The sequence below is a fragment of the Panulirus ornatus genome, chromosome 35 (genome assembly GCF_036320965.1).
Source record: "Panulirus ornatus isolate Po-2019 chromosome 35, ASM3632096v1, whole genome shotgun sequence".
Classification (NCBI taxonomy): Eukaryota; Metazoa; Arthropoda; class Malacostraca; order Decapoda; family Palinuridae; genus Panulirus; species Panulirus ornatus.
This window is the reverse complement of record NC_092258.1, coordinates 81,373-100,002: the sequence shown is the minus strand read 5'-3', so window position 1 is coordinate 100,002 and position 18,630 is coordinate 81,373.

The window sequence follows — 18,630 nt, the reverse complement described above, 5'->3', positions numbered from 1 at the left end:
TAGCTGTAAATTGAGGTTGTTGATAACCAAAAATGTGCACAAGGTACTCTCGTGAAAACTAAAACTTTCTCCTGTAAATGCGTCTTACAGTTCTTCTTGTTTATGGCTTTATTGAAAAGAATTGCTCTCTATCTTGAGTTCATAGAGCCGACTCTGCATATATCATTTTGAAGGTCAATGGACATCCATGTGGAAACGGGAGAGCTTTGTGATGAGGTCCAACATCTGTGCAAAGAATATAAAGAGCTCTTTACAAAATAAACAGCTTTTATTGCCAAATTCAACAAATTGCTTAGGTCATATGGAAAGTTGAATTACTTGTGTTTTCTGTAAGGGTCTTGGCAGCAAGTGCTCCTCTGCTGGATGATGCAAGAGTCCCAGTTACGGATCCATTCATTTCTTTGAACAATTCTATGAATCCGAGCGAGACATAAGCATCGTTAGGGCACAGTCATTGGAGACTCCGACAATCGTTTCCCATGAAATATAATTCTCTTGAAAAAGACTTGCATTGATACCGGAAGCTTTTCATGTGGTCTCCAGTGCTTTCGAGAAAAACGTTTCGTATATCGTAACTCCTTCATCCTCTAATCGAGGATAAACAAGCAGTTGAAAGAATTGATCAGCATCAGTGGTTTCATCATACTGTGTTCCAAAACAACGGGATTATCATCTGTTTCATGATTCATTTTGTAATGTCTAAAAGTTCATCAACGCGACGCTTCAATGTGTTACCAAAAAGAGAAATCTTGGGTAACTTTTTGTGGCACTGCGCTAAGCACAATATTTGCATGACTACAAGAATAATTTCAAAGCTTTAATAAAGTGAGCCTTCTTTGCTTTGGCAATAAGCAGTGGCAACTCGTAAGATGGTTCCGCCACTTTGAACGACTCCAGGTGAAAAGATCCTGTGGTGTCCAACGTCATATGTTTCAACTCTTGAAAGTCTGGCTGCGAAAAACTTCTTTACCTTAAGTCTGGGTGCGGCAAATTTCTTTAGCTTGCCTTTACTTGTCTTGTGGTTTGAAGAGCGCGGTAATACCTTGAATGGTGTTATCAGGAACGTCAGAAATTGATAACCAGTGTCCGAGGTACCTGGGGCAACTTAAAGGGATTTTAGGAGAAAGTAGACACCGTTGAACGTAATAGTTACCAGTAAGTAGTCTTCTGTGAGGGAATGCAAGTGTATGATTTGATCTGGGTAAAAGTGACGATCTACTTTGTAAATACTGTGCAAGGATTTGAGTGTTCTCATAAGGTAAGGGATTTGGGGATACGGTTGCAAAATACCCTCCCAGTGCCTGTGAAAGAACTTGACAATAACTCAAGGGTTTTGATGTCGAGTGCTATATTTGGGATACGTTACTCTATATATTTCGACTTGTACATTTACTTACGTTTTATTTATATGCCATCGACTTTTACATATACATATGTTTTATATACGTCATCGACTTGTACATTTACTTACGTTCTACTTATATGCCATCGACAGGTTAGGTTACGTAAGGCTTGAAATGATAATCATAGAAAATGGTAAAAATTAGTCCTTGTAGAAAATGGTAAACATTTTAGGGGTAACAGATACATGTTATGAATTTTTAGGGTTTAAAAAGTTGGGATACGTTTCTCTCTCTCTCTCTCTCTCTCTCTCTCTCTCCTCTCTCTCTCTCTCTCCTCTCTCTCTCTCTACTCTCTCTCTCTCCTCTCTCTCTCTCATATATATAATATATATATATATTTTTTTTTTTTTTCAAACATCTCATTTCCAGCACATCCATACCTCCTGCGCACAATCTCTATCCATAGCCCACGCCTCGCAAACCATACAACATTGTTGGAACCACTATTCCCTCAACATACCCCATTTTTGCTTTCCGAATAATGTTTCTCAGATTTCCCCCACCACACATTTTTCAAGGCTCCCAAAATTTTCGCCCCCCTCCCCCACCCTATGATCACTTCCGCTTCCATGGTTCCACTCCGCTGACAGATCCACTCCCAGATATACTAAAACACTTCACTTCCCCTCCAGTTTTTCTCCATTCAAACTCACCTCCCATTGACTTGACCCTCCACCCTACTGTACCTAATAACCTTGCTCTTATTCACATTCACATTTACATCAGAACAGAGGACTGGGCCTCTGAGGGAATATCCTCACCTGGCCCTCTTCTCTGTCTCTTCTGTTTGGAAAAAAAAACACAAAAAAACGAGGAGGGAGGATTTCCAGCCCCCCGCTCCCTTCCCTTTTAGTCGCCTTCTACGACACGCAGGAATACGTGGAAGTATTCTTTCTCCCCTATCCCCAGGGATAATATATATATATAATATATTATATATATATATATTATATAATATATATATAATATATAATATATATATATATATAATATAATTGACTTTTACATTTATTTACGTTTGATTTATTTGCCATCGACTTGTACATTTACTTACGTTTTATCTATAAACAATCGTCTTGTAAATTTAGGTTTTTTTTTTTATATGCCATCGAATTATACATTCACTTATTTTTTTTATTTTTATACCTTCGACTTGTACATTTACTTATGTTTGAATTTATTTGACATCGACAGGTTTTAGGATATGTTAGGCTTGAAATAATAATTCACAAAAATGGTAGAAATTGTTCATTGTTACACCTAAAAAGTTTACCATTTTCTACAAACACGTTATGAATTATCTATTTGTTTAAGAAGTTGGAATACGTTACTCTATACATATGTCTTGTACATACGTTTTATTTACATGCCATCGACAGGTTAGGTTACGTTAGGTTTGAATTGATAATCACAGAAAATGGTAGAAAATAGTAATTGTTGAAAATGTTAAACTTTTTAGGGGTAAGAAACATGTGAATTTTTTAGGGTTTAAGAAGTTGGATACGCTACTCTCTATATATAGACTTGTACATTCACTTTCGTTTTTATAAGCCATCGACTTGTAAATTTCCATAAGTTTTATTTATATGCCATCGAATTATACATTCACTTACGTTTTATTTTTATACCAGCGACTCGTACATTTACTTACATTTTCTTCATGTGCGATCGATAGTCTAGGTGACGTTAGGCTTGAAATCATAATCACAGAAAATGGTAAGTTATTCAGTGTTGAAAATGGTTAAACTTTTAAGGGTTAACAAACACATGTTAGGATTTTTTAATGTTTAAGAAGTTTGGATACGTTTACTCTATATATATATATATATATATATTTTATATATTTTATATATATATATATATGTATATATATATATATATCGACTTTTACATTTACTTACCTTTTGTTAATATACCGTCGACATGTACATTTACCTAAAATCAATTTATAAGCCATCGACCTGTACATTTACTTACGATTTATCTATATGACAACGAATTGTAATTTTACTTACATTTTATTTATATGCCATCGACAGGTTAGGTTACGTTAGGCTTGAAATGATAATCACAGAAAATGGTAAAAAATTAGTCATGGTGAAATTTTAGGGTAAGAAACAAATGTTAGGAATTCTTTAAGGTTTAAGAAGTTGGGATACGTTACTCTACATACATTGCCTTGTACATTTACTTACGTTTTATTTATATGCCATCGACTCGTAAATTTACTTACATTTTATATAAAAGCCATTGACTTGTATAACTAGATGGCATATAAATAAACAGTAAGTAAATGTACATTTTCTTACGTTTTATTTATATGCCAGCGACTCGTACATATATTTACGTTTTTATTATATGCCATCGATTTGTACATTTACTTTCGTTTTATTTGTTGCCATCGACTTGTATATTTACGTACGTTTCATTTATATGCCATCGACTCTACATTTACTTACGTTTTATTCATATGACATCGACTTGTACATTTACTTTCGTTTTATTTATATGCCATCGACATGTACATTTACTTACTATTTATTTATAAGCTATCGTCTTCTACATTTACATACGTTATATTTATATGCCATCAACTTATACATGTACTTACGGTATATTTATATGCCATCGAATTGTATATTGACTTGCTTTCTATTTATAAGCCATCGACTTGTACGAGTCGCTGGCATATAGATAAAACGTAAGAAATTACATTTATTACGTTTAATTTACGTGCCATTGACGGGTTAAGTTACGTTAATCTTGAAATGATAATCACAGAAAATGGTAAAAATTAGTCATTGTTACGCCAAAAAAGTTTACCATTTTCTACAAACACGTTATGAATTTTTGGTGGTTTAAGAGTTGAATACGTTACTCCTCTCTCTCTCTCTCTCTCTCTCTCTCTCTCTCTCTATATATTATATATATCGACTTGTACATTACTTTCGTTTTATTCATATACCATTCACTTGTACATTGTTTACGTTTGACTTATAAAGCGATCGACTTGTACATTTATTACATTTTATTTATATGCCATTAGATTATATATTTACTTACGTTTTCATTTTTATGCCAGCGACTCGTATATTTACTTTTCATTTTATTTATATGCCAACCACATTTTAGGTTACGTTAAGCTTGAAATGATGATAATAGAAAATGGTAATAATTGGTCTTTGTTACCCCTAAAAATTTTACCAAACACATATTTGGGTTTTGTAGGTGTAAGAAGTTGGGATACGTACTCTGCATATATCGACTTTTACAATTACATATCTTTTATATATATGCCATCGACTTGTATATATACTTGAGTTTTATTTATATGCAATCGACTTGCACAATTACTTACTTTTATTTGCCAGCGACTCGAACATTACGTTTTGTTTATACGTCATCGACTTGTACATTTATTTTCGTTTTATTTATATGCCATCGACAGGTTACGTTAGGCTTGACATGATAATCACAGAAAATGGTAAAAATTAGTCATTGCAGAAAATGGGGAACTTGTTAGGGATAAAAAAACACGTTATGAATTTTTTAGGGTTTAAGGTGTTGGGATAACGTTACTCTATATATATCGACTTGTACAATTACTTATGTTTTATATGTATGCCATCGACTTGTACATATACTTACGTTTCTATATAATGCCATCGACTTCTACATTACTTACTTTCATTTATATGCCAGCAAATCGTACATTTGCCTTTTATTTATTAACCATCGACTGTACAAGTCGATGACATAAAGATAAAACGTAAGTGAATGTACAAGTCGATAACATACATAAAACGTAAGTAAATGTACATGCCATCGACTTGTACATTTACTTGTCGATCGATAATGGTTCACTGATGTTCACCACCATCACCGTGTGTGAGGAAGGGATGGTCGGCCGCGCGTCATCGAAAGCGAGAGAGGAGGAGGAGGAGGTGGCTGGCAGGCTGGCTCGGTTTGTGTGTAGTATGCGCCTGGGGCGGTTGGGTTAGGTTAGGTTAGGTACGAAAACCATAAGAGTCTTGTCATACTTGTACGAATGCCTGTGGAGTTCCTTGGTCGTAGGAGCTTGTTCTCCTTTTTGTTGTTGGTTTTGTTAGGTCTCCCTGTCCCGTCGTCTAAGTTACTGCCTCGGCAAGTACATGCATCCTGTCGTTCGGCCATGCGCGTGCGAATCGTAGTATTAGTGTTCGACCCCAATGCCGCCGCCGCAGCAACAACATCAGCGGCAGCTGCATTAGTAGTATCCTTCAATTCCATTAGACCCAGTCTAATGATATCCTTGGTCTGTCTTTTCGAAGACATTCTTCTCCATATGGAACCGTCATGGCACCCTCGCGGCACGGGGGAGACGGCGCCTCGCCGTTTATGGCTTTTTCCTGTTGTGAGTGTTGCCTGCCTTCCCCGACGTTTCAATGCAGCACATTTCCTGAGAATTCCACAAGATGGGATTTTCTCCTTGTTTTAAAACAAGGGTCGGGATGTTGTGGTGGCACCCGCCCCAGCCAATTGTTATGATGATGAGACGGTAAGGGGGACCTAAGCTTCTGCCTCGGCAAGTACATGCATCATGTCGCTTGACCGTGCGCGTGCGAATCGTAGGTCTTAGTGTTCTACACCAATGCCCCAGCAGCAGCAAAGGGAGGAAATTGGGTAGAGTAGAGAGCTACAGTTGCTACTTTATCCCATCCCAAATACGGATCAACCAAAACCTGATGTGCTGTACCGAACCGTTTGCATACGACTTGCGTATCAGCCTGGGTGCCGTGAGTGGCAGAGCAGTCTCCTCACTGCGATCCACTAAGGTTTAACCCGGAAAAAGGTTAGGGGATTTGTCACGCCAATCGATGGCAAAAGCCCCTGCATAGTAGACATATGGATTAAGATGAGTTGTGTATTTCGCCACCGTAACTGGACCTCCTTCTCGCTCTCACTTTCAATGCCGGCGTAGGAGGAGGCTGGCTGGGTGTGTGTGGTACGGAATGTGAGAGCGCGCGGGCGGTGGGGGAAAGGGAGGCGCTTGGGTGGAGAGGGGGAGGGGGGTGGTTTGCCGCCCTCCTCCTCCTCCGCCGCCACCGGCCTGCTCCCTCGCTCACGTACGACAATGTTATTAAAACAACCGCCAATCTAGTGAGTGATGGCAGATTCCACGGATGGAATATGGGACGATCGACAGTGGTCCACTGATGTTCACCACCACCACCAACGTGTGTAAGGAAGGGAGGGAGGTGGGTCGGCCGAGCGTCATCGAAAGCGAGAGTGAGGAGGTGGCATGCTGGCTGGTTGGCTCGGTGTGTGTGGTATGCGCCCGTACATTTACTTACGTTTTATTTATATGCCATCGACATGTGTATTTCGCCACCGTAAGTAATCGTACAAGTCAATAGCATTGTACGTAAGTAAATGTACAACTAACCTAACGTAAGTGGACCCCCTACGCCGGCATTGAGAGTGAGGAGGAGGTGGCTGGCTGGGTGTGTGTGGTATGGAATGCGAGACCGCGCGGGATTTGGAGGTTAGGGGGGGGGGGGGATGGCGGTCCTCCTCCTCCTCCTCCGCCCCCGCCACCTCCCGCTCTCTCGCTCGCGTACGAATACGTTACTACAACAACCGCCAATCCAGTGAGTGATGTCAAACTCCACGGATGCAATGTGGGTCGATCGATAATGGGCCACTGATGTTCACACCACCACCGTGGTGAGGAAGGGAGGGAGGGAGGTGGGTCGGCCGCGCGTTATCGAAAGCGAGAGTGAGGAGGTGGTGGCTGGCTGGCTCTGTGTGTGTTTGTGGTATGCGCGCTGGAGGGAGGGGGATCGGCCGCCGCCGCTCTCTCGCTTAGGTTAGGTTAGGTGCGATCCGCTAAGGTTTAACCCCAAAAAGGTTTTGGGGATTTGTCACGCCAATCGATGGCAATATCCTACATAAATAGATATAAAACACACTCGAGCTATTTTCAACGACAGGGAGGTACTCGAAACTGATGATGAGAGAGACAGTGAGGATTGTGTGTGTGTGTGTGTGTGTGGGTATGTATGCGCGCTCGGGGAGGGAGCAAAAATGTCAGCCAGCGATCGCTCCCTTACGTACCTCCTGACCTCGGAGAGGTCCACTAATGATGATGATCACCACCATACGTATGGAGAGAGAGAGCCCTTGGTTAACGGAGGAAAAACTTGGGGAAATTTTTCGTCTGAAAATTTCCCTGTATCCTCCTCCTGTTGGGTCCCTCCATCAGTCGCTCCTTTCCGTACCTCCTCCTCACATCACAGATGTGGGTTCATTGCTCTAGGTGAGAATGTCGCCCCAAAAATATCGTCCCTTACCTCTGCATAAGAGGAACTATTGATCAGACACGCCACCAGGCATTAAAAGTGGTTTCCCTCCCCTTGTGACTCATATAATGTTCTCAGGTAAGAAGGAAACTCGCTGCGGACGCTACTGGCGTCGATAATTGTGAGGTGATGTTTCCCCCTTACCTTCCATGCAAGGAGGAGGAGGGTGCAGCAGCAGTAAGGGTTAGCTGAGCACCTTTGCCATGTTTTTCAGCTCCGACCCTCAATGTCCCATAGGCTGAGAGACAAGGAGAGCAAAGTGACGGAGCGTCTCCGGGACCATTTTTGCCCTCCGACACTATGTGCGTGATAGGCCGAGAGGTAAGGAGCGAAAAGTAACGGAGCGTCTCCGGGACCATTTTTGCCCTCCGACACTATGTGCGTGATAGGCCGAAAAGTTAGGAGCGAAAAGTAACGGGGCGTCTCCGGGACCATTTTTTGCCCTCAGACACTATGTGCGTGATAGCCGAGAAAGTAAGGAGCGAAAAGTAACGGAGCGTCTCCGGGACCATTTTTTGCCCTCCGACACTCTGTGCGCGCTAACCTGAAGTAAGGAGCGAAAAGTAACGGAGCTCTCCGGGACCATTTTGCCCTCCGACACTATGTGCGTGATTAGCCTCGAGGTAAGGAGCGAAAAGTAACGGAGCGTCTCCGGACCATTCTTGCCCTCCGACACTCTGTGCGCGCTAACCTGAGAAGTAAGGAGCGCGAAGTGACGGAGCGTATCCAAGGCCATTTTTTGCACTCCCCAACACTCTGTGCGCGCTACCCTGAGAGGTAAGGAGCGAAAAGTAACAGCGTCTCCGGACCATTTTTGCCCTCAGACACTATGTGCGTGATAGCCGAGAAGTAAGGAGCGAAAAGTAACGGAGCGTCTCCGGCACCATTTTTGCACTCCGACACTCTGTGCGCGCTAACCTGAGAAGTAAGGAGCGAAAAGTAACGGAGCTTCTCCGGGACCATTTTTGCCCTCCAACACTATGTGCATGATATGCCTCGAGGTAAGGAGCGAAAAGTAAACGGAGCGTGTCCGGGACCATTTTTGCCCTCCGACACTCTGTGCGCGCTAACCTGAGAAGTAAGGAGCGCGAAGTGACGGAGCGTATCCAAGCCATTTTTGCCCTCCGATACTCTGTGCGCGCTAACCTGAGAGGTAGGGGCGCAAATTTACGGAGCGTCTCCGGGGCCATTTTTGCCCTCCGATACTATGTGCGTGATAGGCCGAGAGGTAAGGAGCGAAAAGTAACGGAGCGTCTCCGGCACCATTTTTGCGCTCCAACACAATGTGCGTGATAGGCCGAGAGGTAAGGAGCGAAAAGTAACGGAGCGTCTCCGGGACCATTTTGCCCTCCGACACTCTGTGGCGCGCTAACCTGAAAAGTAACGGAGCTTCTCCGGGACCATTTTTGCCCCCCGACACTATGTGCGTGATAGGCCTCGAAAGGTAAGGATCGAAAAGTAACGGAGCGTCTCCGGGACCATTCTTGCCTCCGACACTCTGTGCGCGCTAACCTGAGAAGTAAGGAGCGCGAAGTGACGGAGCGTATCCAAGGCCATTTTTGCCCTCCGACACTCTGTGCGCGCTAACCTGAGAAGTAACGAGCGAAAAGTAACGGAGCTTCTCCGGACATTTTTGCCCTCCGACACTATGTGCGTGATAGGCCTCGAGGTAAGGAGCGAAAAGTAACGGAGCGTCTCCGGGACCATTTTTGCCCTCCTACACTATGTGCGTGATAGCCTCGAGGTAAGGAGCGAAAAGTAACGGAGCGTCTCCGGGACCATTTTTGCCCTCCGATACTATGGCGTGATAGCCGAGAAGTAAGGAGTGAAAATTAACGGAGCGCTTCTGGTGGCATTTTTGCACTCCGACACTCTGTGCGCGCTAACCTGAGAGGTAGGAACGAAAAGGTAACGGAGCGTCTCCGGGACCATTCTTGCCCTCCGACACTCTGTGCGCGCTAACCTGAGAAGTAAGGAGTGAAAATTAACGGAGCTTCTCCGGGACCATTTTTGCCCTCCGACACTCTGTGCGCGCTAACCTGAGAGGTAAGGGGCGAAAAGTAACGGAGCGTCTCCGGGACCATTTTGCCTCCGATACACTCTGTGCGCGCTAACCTGAGAGGTAAGGGGCGAAAAGTAACGGAGCGTCTCCGGGACCATTTTTGCCCTCCGACACTCTGTGCGCGCTAACCTGAGAAGTAAGGAGCGCGAAGTGACGGAGCGATCCAAGGCCATTTTTGCCCTCCGACACTCTGTGCGCGCTAACCTGAGAAGTAACGAGCGAAAAAGTAACGGAGCTTCTCCGGACCATTTTTGCCCTCCGACACTATGTGCGTGATAGGCCTCGAGGTAAGGAGCGAAAAGTAACGGAGCGTCTCCGGGACCATTTTTTGCCCTCCGATACTCTGTGCACGCTAACCTGAGAGGTAAGGAGCGCAAATTTACGGAGCGCTTCTAGTGGCATTTTTGCACTCCGACACTCTGTGCGCGCTAACCTGAGAGGTAAGGAGCGAAAAGTAACGGAGCGTCTCCGGGACCATTTTTGCCCTCCGACACTATGTGCGTGATAGGCCGAGAAGTAAGGAGCGAAAAGTAACGAGTGTCTCCGGGACCATTTTTGCCTCCGACACTATGTGCGTGATAGGCCTCGAGGTAAGGAGCGAAAAGTAACGGAGCGTCTCCGGGGCCATTTTTGCCCTCCGATACTCTGTGCGCGCTAACCTGAGAGGTAAGGAGCGCAAATTACGGAGCGCTTCTAGTGGCATTTTTGCCCCTCCGACACTCTGTGCGCGCTAACCTGAGAGGTAAGGAGCGAAAAGTAACGGAGCGTCTCCGGGACCATTTTTGCCCTCCGACACTATGTGCGTGATAGGCCGAGAAGTAAGGAGCGAAAAGTAACGGAGCGTCTCCGGACCATTTTTGCCTCCGACACTCTGTGCGCGCTAACCTGAGAAGTAAGGAGCGAAAAGTAACGGAGCTTCTCCGGAACCATTTTTGCCCTCCGACACATGTGCGTGATAGGCCTCGAGGTAAGGAGCGAAAAGTAACGGAGCGTCTCCGGGACCATTCTTTGCCCTCCGACACTCTGTGCGCGCTAACCTGGAAGTAAGGAGCGCGAAGTGACGGAGCGTATCCAAGGCCATTTTTGCACTCCGATACTCTGTGCGCGCTCCCTGAGAGGTAAGGAGCGCAAATTTACGGAGCGTCTCGGGACCATTTATGCCCTCCGACACTATGTGCATGGGTAGGCCGAGAAGTAAGAAGCGAAAAGTACGGAGCGTCTCCGGCACCATTTTGCACTCCGACACTCTGTGCGCGCTAACCTGAGAAGTAAGGAGCGAAAAGTAACGGAGCGTCTCCGGGACCATTCTTGCCCTCCGACACTCTGTGCGCGCTAACCTGGAAGTAAGGAGCGCGAAGTGACGGAGCGTACCAAGGCCATTTTTGCCCTCCGATACTCTGTGCGCGCTAACCTGAGAGGTAAGGGGCGCAAATTACGGAGCGCTTCTGGTGGTATTTTTGCACTCCGACATGTGCGCGGTAACCTGAGAGGTAAGGAGCGAAAAGTAACGGAGCGTCTCCGGCAACATTTTTGCCCTCCGACACTATGTGCGTGATAGGCCTCGAGGTAAGGAGCGAAAAGTAACGGAGCGTCTCCGGACCATTTTTGCCCTCCGAACATATGCGCGGTATCCTGAGAGATAAGGAGCGCAAATTTACGGTGCGCTTCTGGTGGCATTTTTGCCCTCCGACACTCTTTGCGCGCTAACCTGAGAGGTAAGGAGCGGAAAGTAACGGAGCGTCTCCGGGACCATTTTTGCCCTCCGACACTATGTGCGCGGTAACCTGAGAAGTAAGGATCGAAAAGTACAGAGCGTCTCCGGAACCATTTTTGCCCTCCGACACTCTTTGCGCGGTAACCTGAAAGTAAGGAGCTAAAAGTAACGGCGCGTCTCCGGACCATTTTGCCCTCCGACACTATGTGCGTGATAGGCCGAGAAGTAAGGAGCGAAAAGTAACGGAGCGTCTCCGGGACCATTTTTTGCCCTCCGACACTCTGTCCGAGCTAACCTGAGAAGTAAGGAGCGAAAAGTAACGGAGCTTCTCCGGAACCATTTTTGCCCTCCGACACTATGTGCGTGATAGCCTCGAGGTAAGGAGCGAAAAGTAATAACGAAGCGTCTCCGGACCATTCTTGCCCTCCGACACTCTGTGCGCGCTGACCTGAGAGTAAGGGGCAAAGTAACGGAGCGTCTCCGGGACCATTTTTGCCCTCCGACACTCTGTGCGCGCTGACCTGAGAGGTGAGGGCGAAAAGTAACGGAGCGTCTCCGGGACCATTTTTGCCCTCCGACACTCTGTGCGCGCTAACCTGAGAAGTAACGAGCGAAAAGTAACGGAGCTTCTCCGGGACCATTTTTGCCCTCCGACACTATGTGCGTGATAGGCCTCGAGGGTAAGGAGCGAAAAGTAACGGAGCGTCTCCGGACCATTTTTGCCCTCCGACACTATGTGCGTGATAGGCCGAGAAGTAAGGAGCGAAAAGTAACGGAGCGTCTCCGGGACCATTTTTGCCCTCCGACACTATGTGCGTGATAGCCTCGAGGTAAGGAGCGAAAAGTAACGGAGCGTGTCCGAGGCCATTTTTGCCCTCCGACACTGTGCGCGCTAACCTGAGAAGTAAGGAGCGCGAAGTGACGGAGCGCTTCCTGGTGGCATTTTTGCACTCCGACACTATGTGCGCGCTAACCTGAGAGGTAAGGAGCGAAAAGTAACGGAGCGTCTCCGGGACCATTTTTGCCTCCGAAACTATGCGCGGTATCCTGAGAGATAAGGAGCGCAAATTTACGGTGCGCTTCTGGTGGCATTTTTGCCCTCCGACACTCTTTGCGCGCTAACCTGAAGGTAAGGAGCGAAAGTAACGGAGCGTCTCCGGGACCATTTTTGCCCTCCGACACTATGTGCGCGTAACTGAAAGTAAGGATCGAAAAGTAACAGAGCGTCTCCGGGACCATTTTTGCCCTCGACACTCTGTGCGCGCTAATCTGAGAAGGTAAGGAGCGCAAATTTACGTAGCGCTTCTGGTCGTATTTTTGCGCTCCGTACACTGTGTTTTGCGCTAACCTGAGAAAAATGAGAATGAGATGAAATGATATCGTTGGTGTGTCTTTTCGAAGACGTACTACTACTATTACTACAACTACTTATCTTCTTCCTCCATTAATATGGAACCGTCACGGCATATGCTGCGGCACGGGGAGACGACGCCTCACCGTGGAAGTAATAAGTACTTTTCGTCAATGTCCTTCTTCCTGGTGTAAGCGCGGCGTTCCTTCCTCCGTTGCCTTCAAGTCAACGCTCTTTTTTCTTGATCTATCAGGAAACGTTCTTATTAGTCTTGTGCTTAAAGAAAGGAAAACCTTATATTTTTTCCTCTCTCATCCTGACACGGCTGGTTTGTGTGACTCCTTCGTTGCGGCAAGAGCAAATGCCTCTCTTGAGCGACAACCGTAACGGAAAGGAGTATTATGATGGAGCAGCAAATGAAATGTTTGTGCTCTCCAAGAATAATGCTAAAGGGCGTTGCTTGGCACGTGTGTGTGCAGAAGCAATGTAAGTAAAGTTGACTTCTGTTTACCATAGAGGCATCGAAGTTGATGGACAGAAAGAGAAATAAGAATGTCTCATTTGTTTGAGGCGAGGTGTTTGGTTGGTTAGTTGGTCGGTCGGTCGTTTGCTTAAGAAGGTAGTTTGTGTTGTGCAAGTACAGGGGGTGAGTGAGCCGAGTTTCTACCTCGGCACCTCGGCAAGTATCACATTCGATGGCTTGGCCTTGCGCGTTCGAACTGTAGTAACAGTGATCTGCCCCAATTCTGCAGCAGCCTCCTTCAATGCAACTTCCTCCTCCTCTGACTCCTCTTCAGTGAGAACACAAGGATCTGATGGCATGCATGCATGCATTGTTGTGGAGTGCGGCGTAGTGTGTAGTTGTGGGTGTACTTACGCCGTGAGAGGTTGGGTGTTTTGCATCATATCCTCTAGCGTCTTACACCGGAGCAGCAGCAGCAGCCGCCGGCCAAATGTTTTATCATTATTATGACTAGTTAGCAGAACACGGACCAAAACCTCGGGTTAAGGGCCTAATGAATGCCTGTTTTGATCCCATCAAAAGGTGTTGGTTGCTATAGACAGCAGGACGGTGGCTATGGAAGTTGGAATCCGCTAAGGCGTGTGTAACAACTCACCTGCCGAAGCAACTAGCAGCCCTTAAAATGTATGGCGCCGAGCATTCTCCCGATACTCGACCGCCGGGGCACTAATGGTCCGACACGTATGTGGTCGGCCTCGAAGCCCCGGTGAGTAGGAAGGTCGCTGTGGTGTGCGTTGAAGGGTACGGCGTGGGCCGGCCTGGAGCCGCCACTGGTGCAGATCTTGGTGGTAGTAGCAAATCATCGAGAGAGACTCCCTCGAAGGCCGAGGCGGAGAAGGGTCCATGTGAACATCAGTTGGACATGGGTTAGTCGATCCTAAGCCCAAGGCGAGAGCCTGATCCCACGTTAGAGGCAATGACCACAAGCGAGAAAGTGGAGGGGTTGGTTTAGTAAGTAGTAGTTTTTGAAGCTTTATAGCTCAGAGCTGCTGCTGCTGCTGATGCCGTGGCCTCTTCGTCTTTTTCCCGCAAAAGGTGAGCGGTTGCGAATTGTCATGGAATGACGTGTTGACAGCGGCCTTAGTAGTAACAGTAATCATAATAATCATGATATGCTGCTGTTATTACGAGACCCATTTTTTGTTGACATTAGTTCCTTGATACCCCACCGGGAGTTGCTAGATGGGTTCAGTGGCGAAAGGGAATACGGTTATAATTCCGCAACCTGGCCCCGGACACCAAACAGGTGACTGTGGCAGCATCGAAAAGCTTCTCGATGTAACATGGTCTGACTGCCTTGCTCCTCTTCTCTTAATACTTCTACGTCTTGTGTCCGTTGTACGACTGTCTGTCTCTGAATGCTTGCTTCTTGCATCATCACCAGCAGCAACAACATTAGCAGGATTATAGAAGAGGAGGGGGAGTGAGTTATGGCAGCAGCGTGCATGATGCCGTTGATAATTTTGTTGCGGCTGCAGTCGTGACATACCTGTACAGGAACCCGGTAACGGGAACCAGCTCTCGTACGCCGGCGGTGGACCGGAAAGAGTTTCCTTTTCTGTTTAAGGCGCCGTGACCCTGGAAGCCATTCGCCGGAAGAAAGGGTGCTTGTAAAACGGTTAGCCGTAGAGCGCCGCGGTTCTTGCGGCGTCCCGTGCTCCATTGCCGGTCCTTGAAAACGCGAGGGAAGGTACTGAGGTAGAGCAGACTTTTCTCCCAATAAAGTCGGCTGCGCCTAGTCTCGGGCCAGCACGTATCAATATCCGCATCTGGTCTCCAAGGTAAGAAGCCTCTGGACGATAGATTAATGTAGGTAAGGGAAGTGGGCAAGTTAGATCCGTAACTTCGGGACAAGGATTGGCTCTGAGGGTTGAGCCAGTCGGGCCTGTGCAGGAAGCGGGCCTGGGTTCAGGCGCAGGACTGGACAAGGTGAAAGAGGTTGTGGTGGTGGTGTTGGACGTGATGTTGTTGTCGTCAAGTCCTCTGCATCATCATAGCAAAGCTCTTCTTCCTCACCCACCATCCATTGTTGGCACACTCTGTGTTGCCCCTGCAAGGTGGTGCTTCTTCTTCTGTGCTGCTGTTGTTGATGTAACATGGTATTATTAACATACGTGCAGGCAGGGTCGTAGTCGTCGTCGTTGACGCAGGCAAGCAAGGCAGTAGTAATGTGTCGGCGTCTTTGGGTGGCTAAGGTGAAGGGGTGTGGAATTTTGTGATGTACGGCTTGTCACTGATAATAATGATAAACAACAACCAGCATTTACTGCTACAGCGACAACTCTGAATCCAGTTCGGACCGGCGTATCTCTGATGACCCTTCGTGGAGCGCACCAGGCTGCGTGGTCGTGTTCTCACGATGGTGGCTGGGCCTTGGTTCCGTGGACCTACTACTACTACCATTTCCAATGTGGTTGATTGTGGGTTGATGGACTGTAACATTTGCCTTTTGGGTTCACTTTAGTCCCACCTCGGCTGGCATCAAGCAATCAGCTCAGAACTGGCACGGACAAGGGGAATCCGACTGTCTAATTAAAACAAAGCATTGCGATGGTTGTAATGGATGTTGACGCAATGTGATTTCTGCCCAGTGCTCTGAATGTCAAAGTGAAGAGATTCAACCAAGCGCGGGTAAACGGCAGGAGTAACTATGACTCTGACGAGGGAATCGCAAGGGTGAAGGAGACCGGTGTAGGGGTTAAGTTGGGGGACAAAACAGTGTCAGCATTGGCTTTTGCCGATGATTTGGTTCTGGTTGCGCAGACGCCCACTGGCTTGCAGAAGGCAATGGACGTGATGGCTGCGACCCTCGCGGGGGCATGGGCTTCAGGTCAACCCAGGGAAGTGTCGTACCCTCAGCATGGAGGTCGACGACAAGCGCAAGACTTGGTACGTCAATAAGAACAGGGCGTTCCAAGTCTTGGAGAGCGCTGTCGGATCCATGAGTGCTGAGGACGAATACAAGTACCTCGGGATTCTTGTCGGGGCCGGGGGTCGGCGTAAGTCATACGGGGCTTTGCTAGAAGAGGGGCTACGAAACATCACCAGAGCCCCTCTAAAACCTCAACAACGGATTACGTTGCTTGTGGAGCATCTGATGCCCAAGCTCATGCATCGACTAGTGCTGGGGGAAGTATATGACTCAGTTAGCACGCATGGACAGGCAAGTGCGAGTGGCGGTCCGCCGCTGGCTGCGCCTAGCCCATGACGTGCCCTGTGCATTCTTCCACTCGGCAACTGGAGATGGTGGGCTGGGTATACCAGACTTTGTTTCAACCGTCCGGCTAAATAAACAAGCGCGGTTCGACCGACCCAGTGATTCAGGCGGCTGTCCGGGAGCCTGCAGTGTTGAGCAAGCTGCAGCGCTGGTCTGGACCCGCATGCATTGCTGGTCGACAGGCGGGTAGTAAATCCGAACGCCAGCAGGTATGGAGGGCCAACCTGGTCAGCACCGTCGACGGTGCAGCTCTCGCTCCATCTGCCGCTGTGCCTCAGGTGAGCAGATGGGTGAATAGCGGGAACCGTTTCCTGTCAGGCGCTGATTATGTGAGGGCTGTCCAAGTGCGGATAGGCGCATTACCCACCCCTGCCAGGGCGTCCAGAGGCCGGCCCGAGATCAACGGCCTCTGTGACACCTGTCAGAAGCCAGGTACGCTGGGCACATCGCACAGATGTGCCCTCGTACACATGGCGGGAGGGTAAAACGCACGACAACATCTGTGCCTATTGGCTGGGCGACTGAGACAAAGGGGTTATGAGGAGTCCCTGCGAGCCGCGCATTCCGATTGTGGGGTCCTTTCGGAAGCCGGACATCGTCGCTTCCAAAGGGACAGAGGCCTACATAATTGACACACAGGTCTCTGGGGTTCACATCCCGCTTTCAGGTGCACACCATCATAAGTGCAGCTACTACGGTACCCCGGAAGTCTTACAAGGCGTACGGGAAAAACACCGGGAAAAGACACCGTGCACGTAACATCGGCCACCTTAAGTTGGCGAGGTGCATGGTTCAAAAAAGCGCGAGTGCTCTCAGAGGGTTAGGGCTGACATACCGGGACCCCTTTAGGTGTGCACGGTCAAAGCCCTAACCTGGACTCGCAGGATGTTTGTCCAAGAGCACAGGTTTAAAAATCGGAACGGCCTGCGAACAACAGCGGGGAAAGAAGACCCTGTTGAGCTTGACTCTAGCCTTGATATTGTAGAGACATCATAGGTGTAGCAAAGTGGGAGGCCATTTGTGTGGCCAGTAGTGAAATACCACTACTTTGATCGTTTCTCTACTTACTCGGTTAGACGGAACCGGAGCTTTCCCCAGGCGGGATAGACCTCCTCTTTCTAGACCCAATCGGCGGAAGGGTTCCTTCTCTCAGTTCTCATCCTCCTCATCTTCATTTCGAAATAGATAATTTAGATATGGAAAAATAGGATGTTGATAATGGAAGAAAGAAATATACCCGACGTTGTTTCGCGCCTGCCCCGATCCGGTCCGAGGACAGTATCGGGTGGGAGTTTTGACTGGGGCGGTACATCTGTCAAATGATAACCAGGTGTCCCAAGGCCAGCTCAGCGTGGACAGAAACCTCGCGTAGAGCAAAAGGGCAAATGCTGGCTTGATCCGGATTTTCAGTACGAGTACGGACTGCGAAAGCAGGGCCTATCGATCCTTTTGACTTTTAAGAGTTTTAAGCAAGAGATCAGAAAAGTTACCACAGGGAAAAACTGGCTTTGTGGGGGCCAAGCGTCCATAGCGACGTCGCTTTTTGATCCTTCGATGTCGGCTCTTCCTATCATTATGAAGCAGAATTCACAGCGTTGGATTGCTCACCCTTTAAAAGTGGAACTTGAGCTGATTTAAGACCGTCCTGAAGAGAGGTTTAGTTCTACCCTACTTTCAAAGTCTAAACACTCGTTGCGATAGCAACTCTGCCTCAGTACGATCGGAACGGCATTTCGCATATGGTTTGGGCACTTGTCGAGCGGCCATTGAGCTACTTACGTCCGTGGGGTTAATGCCTTAAAGCCTCTAAGACCGCATCCCAACTAGAGAAGCAGCGATGGTGGGGTGGGGGGGGGATTAGGGGGGGGGGGTTGGTGGGGGGGGGGAGATGGAGTGGTGGGGGGGGGGAGGGGGGGGGGAGGGCGTGGGGGGGGGGGGGGGGGGGGGGGGGGGGGGGGGGGGGGGGGGGGGGGGGGGGGGGGGGGGGGGGGGGGGGGGGGGGGGGGGGGGGGGGGGGGG